At 38.9% G+C, this 11,114-nt stretch overlaps 1 pseudogene; it reads right to left on the reverse strand.

Annotated features, from left to right (window-relative positions):
• Window positions 1-518: 518 nt before the first annotated feature.
• On the reverse strand, window positions 519-1,382 carry LOC148027572 (endochitinase B pseudogene; annotated as a pseudogene).
• Between the last annotated feature and the right edge of the window lie 9,732 nt (window positions 1,383-11,114).

The following is an 11,114-nucleotide window of genomic DNA, read 5'->3' on the forward strand; positions in this document are numbered from 1 at the left end:
TCTATATACACATACCTAGGAAAAGTTAGAGAATTTCTCACATTCTAAGGGTTTCTATCTACTTCCATTAGTCTTTTATGTTTAGAAAGGAGAAAAAGAAAGAACATAGAAGGGCAAATTGCAATGCTCTTGCGGATGATGCAACTCGGGATTTCATTCGTATTACCAATGGAGATTACGCTCTTCTGATCCCTAGGAGTACGCTCTCATAATTGGAGGATCCCATTTGTTTCACAAAATTCCATGACCAGATGTTTCAACGCGCCTCAACTTCCCTCAAGTCTCACATTTTGTTGTTTCATAGGGCAAAATCTAAGAATAAATTAGAGCCAACTTTTGCACTTGTACTGGATCGTCTTTTATTTCCTTTGATTTCGATTACATGAACGGCTACAACGAATTGCCGCAGAAAGAAATGCTGGCTAGCTGTGTCGATCCGTGGGTTTGCCATATTATTTAATACAAGTCACACACAAATATTTAATTGCAGGTTGAGCTGATTGCTGAACTGTTGCTAATTAGCAGGTAAGATTGCTGCCTGGGTCAACCCCTAGGATGGAGCAGGACTGGTAGCGGGAGATACGATCCTGCTGCTGGTCAACATTGGCCGAGCTGCCGCACTCCAACCCACCGTTGATAGCCTTGATTGTGGCGCCGAAGCCACCTTGGTTGTTGGCCATGGCATCGTGGCACGTGGGCGATTGCTGGGTCATCCAGAACCACAGTGCTGTCTTGAAGGAGATAGTGGGGTCTTGGGCAACGATGCCTGGGTTGTTGATGCCATCGAAGCCCACAGCCTGGCCTGCTGCCTGGTAGTTGTAGTTCCTGCATATAATTGTGCGAGAGATCATCAGGTTCATAATGTGGAATAATATAAAAACCACGATTAAGCACGTTTGCCCAGTGGCTTACTTGCTAGCTACTCGAACATATAATATAACACTGGCTCCACATATACATACATGGAATTAAGTTAATTTACCATGTGAGCTGCAGAGGACCCCGCCCGTAGTACTGCTGGCCTGATGCACAAGGTACTGTGGACGGGTCACAGTAAGTGTCCTTGTTAATCTCCTCTAAATAGCAGCCGCCTGTTGACCATGACAGCGCAGAGTGATGCTCATGTAATCAGTAGTAATGATGCTAACGATTGCTGTTCATGCTAGCTATTGTCGCGACAGATGATCAAAATTTGACAGTATAATAATGGCGCTAATTATAGGGTAAAGGGAAGCTTTTAATTAATTATAACCAATAATTTGTTTCTAGAAAAGAAAAAATTTACAACTCATAAGCCGCAGCTGCTTACTGCCAGTCTCGTGGGCGACGTTTGCAAAGAAGGCTGCCAGCTCCTGCTTTGGACCTTGGGGAAGGCATGCCATTATTACACAATATATTCAAAGTACCATCATATTGGCAAATAATTTTGATACACAGACACAGTGTGAAAAGCTCTAGAGTGCATCATCATCTTTATTTCTTATATTGATCTAGAGAGTCAATGTCATATTAGTTATTAATGTCAATATCTATAGTATGGATGGTTCAAAAATACTAGAAATTTGGATAAAACTAGTATTTTTTAAATATTTTGGATATTATTTCTTGTAAATGTCCTAAAAAGCTATGAGAACTTCTAGAATAGGGTGACATACAAAAAGCAAGTTACTTTTTCAATAAATTTTTGAGATTTTAAGAAAAAAGAAGGATTGGTGAAATCGCGTGCTTCGCGAGCGCAGTTTACAGGCAACAAACAACACTCTAAAGAACTAGAAGAAGAAGGAGTGATCTAGAAGAAAGTTCAGTAGGTGTCCTACAATTTTACCCCCTTTTTGGAGTCAATGGAACCATCATATTTGCGGTTTGAGTAGCAGAGAAAAAGTTGCTGTTTGATGCACTTTTTTTGTCTACAAGGGAGCTCCAGGAGATCTAATGCTTGGAGATTTCTTCTAAGTAGTGCTAGACAAGGAATTTCAAGTTCTATCAATATATATTGCTTTGATTCATTAGGCTTTGTTTTTATCTTGTGTACCTCTTGTCTATTCTTTTTCTTCTCTTCCATCTCATATTCTCTACTTCCTTTTGACTAAAATCCTTCCAACATTGGTGAACCTGATGTGAAAGGTCATTAGAAGAAAAGACAATATGGGAGAAACTTCGAGCACAATTTCTAGTGATGTTTTACAACAATTAGTGCAGAATATGAACATGCTTATGCGGGTACAAAATAACAATAGGTGATGCAAGCTTCTGCTCAAACAGAAATTGTTGTGATGAATGCTCTACAGGTAGTAGTTGTTCAATGGCAAGAATCTATCTGCATATGTGCATACCTATGCTCAAAAGATTGAACTCTTTGGGGTGGCTCAATTTGCATGGCGTTGATATTTTGTACAGATTACTGTACATGAATTAAAAGCATGAATGACTTAATTGTATATGCAGCATGCTGACAGGGTAGCTTTCAAGAATACACTTAGGGAAGAATTTTACATTGAAGACACTAGTTGGATAATGCACAAGACTTTCCAAGAGTGGGTTTCAAAATTATTAAGAGAAATTGAAAGTTGATTTGAGCAGTTAGATCTTGCAAAGTAGTAAGCTCTTGTAAGTCAAAAAATTGAATTGTTTCTACAACCAGAAAATTCTGAGCTTCAAGAGAAGCTTGATGATTTGCTAGAGAATCAGACTACAAAGACATATCACTACAAGGATATAGGGAAATCGTGACAGACAGGTTCGACGCATATTAGCGGCGTGGCTATAGCGACGCAAATAGCAACACAAATAGCGATGGTACTTAAAAAAAAATCAGGCCGAAACCCGAGTACAGCATTTTTCCGCAAACAGTGAATGAGAGAGAAAAATAAATCGTAGGTTTGGGAGGGAGAGGGAGAGAAAGAAAAAAAGAGAGCTTCTCACTATCACCGTTGCCATTCGCAAAGAAGAGGAGGAAGTGCACGAAGGGAGAAGAGGAGCTGCTGTCATAAAGAGAAGACAAAGAATCTATCCTCGGGCCTTTGCGATGAGTGCATTGCTCCCTCTTGGCTTGTTCTTGTTCTTTCTCCTTTTCTTTTGTTTGTTTTTGTTGAGAATGAGGTGCATTGAGGGAGAAAGAGAGGAAATAGAGAGGGAGAAAAGGAAAGAAAAAGAATGAATGAATGAGAGAGACAGGGAATAAACATGAAACATAATAAAGAAAGAGAGAAATAGAAAGAGAGAGAGAGAGAGAGAGAGAGAGAAAGGGATGGAGAGATGAGAATGAATGCGAAAACACGAGGGGGTGGAGAAAAACAAAGAGAGGGTTTATTCTTGTTCTTTAATTTCTTTTTTTTGTTTATTTTTTTTACAATGATATACATTAAGGGAGAAACATAGGAAATGAGAGAGGGAGAAGAAGAAAGAAAAAGGAAGAAAGAATGAGAGAGAGGGGGGAATAAGTATGAAACATAATAAAGAAAAAGAGAAATAAAGAGAGAGAGAGAGAGAAGAGAATATTAAATTAGAAAACACGAGGGGGTAGAGAAAAACAAAGAGAGGGTTTCTTGTTTTTTTTTTCTTGTTTTCTTTTTTACAATGATGTGCATTGAGAGGGAGAAAGAGAGGAAATGAGATGAGAAATGAGAGAGAGTGGATAATGTGGTGCATTGAGGGAGAACGATAGGAAACAAGAGAGGGAGAAGAATAGAGAGAGAGAGAGAGAGAGAGAGAGAGAGAGAGATTAATAAACATTAAAGATAACAAAGAAATGGGAAAAGAGAGAGAGAGAGGGAGAGATAGAGGAGAATAAGTGAGAAAACATAAGGGGATGGAGAGAAACAAAGAGAGGGGAAACAAAGAAAGAGAGAGAAAGATAGAAAATAAGAGAGGGAGAAGAAGAAATGAAGAGGAAGAGAGAAATGGCCATCACGTCTGTTGTAGTCTCATGTCTTGAAACTGTTGAGAAATATATTAAAGGTGGAATGGTGGTAGTAATAGTGGTAGTAGTAGTCGTAGAGAGAGAGAGAGAGAGAGAGGTTTTGTTAAAGGTGCACCTTGGGCATGTTCAACACTTCTCAGGAAGGCACGGATGGCCTATGTCTCCAGGCTTGGTAAAGCAAAAGCAAGATTGGGCTTGGAGGTGAATGGATGGTTTTCTTGACATTCTTTGTGCTACCTCCTCCTATGCTCTGCATATTGAGTCACACATAAAGGAAAAAAGGTGGCGAGGTCCGATGCAATACCACGGGATGGGGAACACTCTGACATAGGGTAGCTAGTCCCTCGCCCCCGTGCATAGCATATTGGACTTTACATATTGTAGGCCCACCCGTAAGGGGGTGGAGATAAACAAAGAGAGAGGCAACAAAGAAAGAGAAAGAGAGAGAGAAAGAAAGATAAAAAATAAGAGAGAGGGAAGAATGAAGAAAGAGGAAGAGAAAATAAGAAAGAGAGAATAAATATGAAAGATAAAGGGGAGAGAGGATAAAAAAAAGAGCCTAAAGAAATGTGCAAAGAAAAGGGGAGAAAACCAAGACTTTAGTTGTCGTTAATTTTGTTGAATTACAAGAGAAGAAATCCCTTCTCAAAAAATTTAAGAAAGAAAAAGAGAATGAGAACAAAAACAAATTGTTTGTCATAATGTAGACCACATGGAAAATGATGAAGGTCGTGATGTTCAAGATCACAATGCGTATCTTAATTAGCATGTCCCATGTCCTCTCTCAATGCAAGCTAGCAATTAGATGAAAATGTGGATTGTCTATAGAACATGTACAATGCTTCAGCGAGTTTCAATCAGAGATTATTGATCAAGCGATCTCAAACTTTGAACAAACGCTAAGAAAAGTGTACATAAATCATAAATTGAATTCACAAATTAATTGAATAGGCACATATACAAAAACATTGGATGTGGTCGTAAAATTTATTACATGGAGGTGGCGTCTCATCCTAAGGAGAAGTGCACCTATTGCAGCCAATTAGAAGAGTTCGTGGGCATCCAATGGATGGAGTGCCTAAGCCAGTCTACCACTTGGAAGGCACTACCCAGTCTATATTGTTAATACCAGAGGAGACAGATAGCCCTTCAAACTTTCCTATAATCTTGGATCTTGAGATGCAGACAATGACCGATATTGCATTGATGCCCATGGATGCCAAGAAATCTGATTCGCTTAGAGAGAAAGAATCCATACCATTATATGATGGATGCCAGGTATCTTTACTGAAGACATTGCTTGTACTTCTAAGTATGCAAGCAAAATATGGGTGGAGCGATGCAAGTGTGACCGATTTGTTCAAGTACCTTCTACATATACTTCATTGATTTCTTTTCGGCACCCTTATAAAAAAAAATTGTGCTTTCTCAAGGTATTTTATGATTTCTTTTCATGTAGCTAAAGTATCATATGTTACCACTTACAAATACCATGCCCGAGTCTCGTGATGATGCACGACATGTTTTACGAAAGCCTAGCATGGACTACAACAACATCAATGTATGTGTCAACGATTGTGTGGTGTTTTAAGGAGAATATGAGACTATGGAGACATGTCCAAAGTGTAGTGCTCACAGGTATCCATAGGAATTGCAAGGAAAAACCATCCCTCAGAAAGTTCTTAGACACTTTCCACTTATCCCCCATATACATCACATGTTTTGTACATCAGGCATGGTGAGCTTGACAATGTAGCATGCGCAGAATAGATCCATAAATAGAGTCCAAAAAATATCACTCGATTCACACACATGGAGCCACATTGACTCTACCTTTTCAGGCTTTGCATGAGAGCCAAGGAATCTTCGGCTTGCGTGAACCTATTCGGTCTCCGCTCAGCTTCTTACAGTGTTTAAATTGTAGTCCTTGTTAACTACGACATCCCACCATGGCTTTCTACGAAGAAAGGATGCATGATCCTTAGCTTGCTCGTTCTTGGCTGCTACAAAGTCAAGAATATAGATATCTATCTCTGTCCATTAGTCAATGAGCTTAAGATTTTGTGGGAGGAGGGGGTCGCCATGGAAGATATGAGCAAGCACGATGGTCGATGGTCCGCCAATATACAAGCCATTCTCATGTTGATCATGCATGACTTTCCGAGATTTGGGGAGTGCTCAAGTAAGTAGACTTTTGTTCTAGTTGGTAATATCTATCATCGCTCCTTCAAGTTTGTATTTATAGGATAGAGGTGTATGGATAGGTCTGGTTACATCAGGTTATCATACATGTCCATTATGTGGGCCACAATTAGACTCCTGAAGGTGAAAAACCATGAAGAAGATGGTATATCAAGGACAAGTCACTTTCTTGTCGAAGGTTTATGAACTAAGGAAAGGTTTTCTTGAACGACCTCCAATACGAATGAATGCCCAAAGTTGGTACGAGGTGAAAATGGTCCACATGAAGTCACATTCAAACGGAATGCAGCGGTTCTTAGTTTTCTATGAGTTGCTATATTGGACCCACTTACAGATCAACCACTTGTTGGATCCTATGCATATTTTTAAGAATGTGGGAAACCTACTATAGGACAACATCAAAAGAAAGAGATACTATCCGGGAGCAAATGGATTTGAAGGAGGTAGACAAGATGGAGGCACTTTGGTGGCAGTTGACAAGTGCTGATGGTCACTTGCAACTATCTGGCACTCCTTGGGTTTTGTCCACTAAAGAAGAGAATTTTGTGAAGCAAATTATTAGGTCTATCCACACTTTGATGGGTATGATGTATTCTCTTAGATCCACATTTCCTAAAGATGACCAACTATCAAGGCTAAAATCCCATCATTGACATAAGATATGTTAGATTTGTACTACGAAAGGATTGTAAGTAGCCTGCGTATTTTGCTATTTGGAGTGTAGTCATTGTTCCTAATGCTTCTTCATTTATGGCAGTTTGTACTACCTATCGCGATCGCAGGATGCCTTACTCTAGAAGTATGCGAGATGATTTAGAGGTTGTCAAATTTAGTGCAATGGATCTCATAGAAGAAGATCAAGACATCCTTTATTGAGTTTTCAAGGCGAGGAGCAGTGGAGATGGTCTGTCTCTTTGAGAAGTACCTGCCCACCAATATGCTCACGATAGAAACCAACCTCTCGGTGTATCTTTAGATGAAGTGGAGATTGTTGGACCTGTCCATACGCAATGGATGTTCTTCTTGGAGCGCTTCATGAAAACCTTGAAAGGCTTTATGCGACAACAAGCTCGGCCAAAAGGTAGCATGGCTAAATGTTGGTTGGTTTCTAAGGGGTTAGTGCATATTTCGTAGTGGCTACGAATGGTAGATTCACACAATAGTATGCTACGGTCACCAAAGGACAATGATAAACTAACCAGAGTTGTGGTGGTTGGAAATAGGGTAGAAAAAAGAATGGATGCTGCAATGGAGGAAAAAGTGAATCGTTTTTGTATGTTGCACCATTCCTCCATGGAGACCTAGCTCGCTAGGTACGAGCAAGCTGTGAAAGATCGGAAAGAATAAGTGAGATCCAAATTTCGATGTAGTATAAGCCATTGACCGATTTGATATCTCGATGGTAGGGAGGAGATGCCACGGTTCATGTCATTGCGATGGTTAGATGGAGCTTTGATCGCAACCTCTCGTGAAAGGATGGAGGTCTCAACTGAGGCGTGAAACTTCTCGAGGGGATGTGGTCTAAAGGTGGCCACATGTTTTATAAGCTGTTGTACCTAGATTTTATATGTGACAACTAATTAACCATTTTAATGTATAATACAAAATATATAGTGCGGCGTGGTCACACGGATGACATTTTCGCATGGAGCGTATTGATAAAATGCTCTCCACAATGAATTGTGATATCATGGCAAAGTTCAAGCAAGAATTCTTTTTTGGTCTTGTGATTTATGTAGTTATTTTCTATACACTATGTTATTATCATCCTTTGTATCTTGCCATGATTCCATGAGTTCTTTCATAAAGAGATTCTTTATTTATTTTATGTATCAGTCTTCTAGATTCCAGTACACATTGCCTTCATTTTGATGACCATTATACACTTTACTGTTACCCTTTTGTATGGCCTAAATATAGCACACAAATTTCTTTTTCTCTATAAACATCAATATTAGCATCATAATTTTACCTACACGTCTCGCTATTATCGTCGCAGTTTGCATCGCAAAATGTTACTATTTGCATTGTCATTTGCAAATAATGATGGAAATAGTGATGCAAATAATGACCTAAATAGCAAAACCGATAGCGATGGTTTGATGGCGTCGCTAATACCGACGTGTTTAGTGATGATAGGGAAAAAAAAATTGTAAACATTTTTGTCACTTTGAACGTCGGTATGAGGTGTGTATCTTGTATGTGTCTTAAAACAAAGTGGAGGCATATTAAGAAGGATATTACTGCAATGGTGAAAAAGCATAGAAGAAGAGAAAGATTGCATGTCTCTAGCTTGCCCATTGTTCAGGTAAAACAGTTGATGTATCTAGTAAGCCACTCACTTCTAGGGCTAAACGTATGGTTATACCTATTGTCTCACTGTTAGGAAAGATGTATTAGATAAATTGGCGAAAAGCATGCGTGATCTGTAGTTGAAGGTTGAAAAATAGGATGAAAAGGGAAAGAGGAAAGGGGACATGCAACAGCCTCTAATTTAGAGAAAAGATATATGTGGTGTGATAGTTTGCATCTTGAGAGAAAGGATTGTGTTGGTTATCAAGAGGCCTTGGCATGATAACTCATCTTTTGGAAAGATGGCAAGATTCATGTGCATAAGAAACATGATTGCCTCTTGCTTTGAATTTTGGAGAGAGAGATATGCAAAAGTTGTTGGAAGACAAGGTTGTCTGAAATGCTTATACACCTACACATGCTTGTACTTTTGGATAGAATGCATGGCCAGTCCAAAGGCCACAATATGGATACATGCTTTACATGTAGATGAAAAGAGAAAGGTTGTTGATAGTGAAATGTCTCATGCAGGGCAAGATACTCAAGACATAACTGGTTGGGAATCACCAGTAGATGCATATTTAGTGTATATATATTTAGCAAAGGTGAAAAATATGGCTTATGGAAGAGAATCAAGAGAGAGATAAAGATAATACAGGGATATCTAAAATAGTAATAAGAAGAAGCATGGATCTGCCTAAAGCTATAAATCAGCCACCTCCCAAGCATGTTATGGAAGAGGTCTGTTAAGAGCAAAAATAAGATAGCAAACAAGAGAGCAAAAAGAAGGGCAAGTAGCTAGGGTATAAGTTGTAGTCTTATATTTAGACAACCACAAATCTTAAGAAGGTTCTTGAAGAATGGATCTTAAACAGTCGGATGGAATTCACCTTGGGAGAGGTTCTTAGCATCACCAAGCACGAATTTCATGATGAAATCATCAACATAATTAAGAGGAAGCATTAGTTTCTTTGTAATACCACTAGTGCATCGTTGCAATTTGAAGAGAAAACTGGTTTATTGGGTTCTCGGGCTGAATATGAGATGATGTAAGTACTAGTTTATCTATGTAGGATGCTACTAATTACTGGTGGATGACATGTGGAAAAGAGAAGAAAGTGGTTGAAAATGCATTGTCTTGTAGCGATATGCATGGTGGAGTAAGGCAAATACAAGAACATGGGGAAGAGAATCTAGAATTTATTACTCGAAGTCATATTATATAAGAAATCGCTGGGCCAGGGCTACCACTGAAACAATAGTGAAAATAGAAGAGTGTGAAACTCCTTGTGTTGTTTTGCTTGACCATGGGTCTGAGATTAATGTCATTGAGCATGGATTGTATGAGAATGGTGCATAGCGTGTGGACACTGATCATGGTTGGCATATGAAGGCTGCAAATAATTCTTCAAGGGAGCTTTATGTTGCATGTCCTAATGTAAAAATGACGATTGGTGATGTACAAGAAGAGCAACACTTCTTTGTACAAGATAGTTCCTTATATGCAGTGACTTTGGGACAACCCTATATTACAGGAGTGTGTATGGATACAAAGGTGCTTGATGATGGTTGTGCTTATGTAAGAGTCACAAGCAAGGATGGAAGGAAAGCAATCCAATTTCTTATATTTTATGTTAATCATCCTAGGAATCGGGATATGCTTCGAGAGTCTCCTTTGCTTTCAAATGCAAGGGAATTGAAAGACTTGGATTTTCATTAAGCATTGTTGTAATGTGGGGCTATAGTAGTGCTATTAAGAGGACATACTCACCTCTTGATGGAATGAAGCATGTATTTGCTATTGGTTAATCTAAGTTTACAACCAACATTTCATGTTGGTTTAAGCCTATGCAAGCTATGTGCAAGGCTGAATGCATATCTATGAAACAAGCTACTAAGGAACTGAGAGCACTAGGGTTGTTAGCTAAAAATGAAGATATTTCATGCATCTTTTATGGGCTGAATATTAATGACACTATGGCTGAAATTTCAGCAACTATACATGCAGAAAATGAGGCTAAAAATAGAGTGTTGTCAGTATGTGTCTTTGGACATGTATGATATTATAGCATTGTTTGCTCAGTAGGAAGGATGACAATGGACTGAAGCACTTGACATGGAGACAAAGTATAAGACAGTTGACAAAAAGGTAAAACTAGTTGCTTTGCCGCTTCCCTTAGAAAGTGAGGATCTAAATGAAAACATTTCAAGGCAGCCAACCTTACGAGATCCTAAAGATATAGGTCATCAGTTTACAACTAAAAAATTACAGGAATTGAAAGTTGGTGCAGAAGAGGTGCACAAGGGTTTCTTTCAACTGATGAAAGAGACTATTTTCTGTAGATATTGGCTAGGCATGGAAAATCATTTGCATTTTAGCCAACTAAAATAGGTTGTGTGGATCCAAATATTGTCTCTCCTATAGTAATATTTACTGTGCCACATGTATCATGGAACGTGAGGCCTATTCCAGTGCCTAAAACTTACTTTCCAAAGCTCATGGATTTTCTAACTGAAAAGATTTGCATGAAGATTTTGGAGGCCTCCTCAGCCCAATACTCAAATTGCTGATTTACTGTGCCCAAAAAGAATGGGGCTTTGAGATTTATTCAAGACATGCAACTGGTGAATAAAGTGACCATAAGAAATGTGGGTGCAACTCTTGTGGTAGATGAATTTGCAAAGGCTTTTGCAAGTAGAG

Source organism: Lygodium microphyllum, chromosome 12, assembly GCF_053477565.2.
Source record: "Lygodium microphyllum isolate KBCC chromosome 12, Lygodium_microphyllum_v1.1.10, whole genome shotgun sequence".
Classification (NCBI taxonomy): domain Eukaryota; kingdom Viridiplantae; phylum Streptophyta; class Polypodiopsida; order Schizaeales; family Lygodiaceae; genus Lygodium; species Lygodium microphyllum.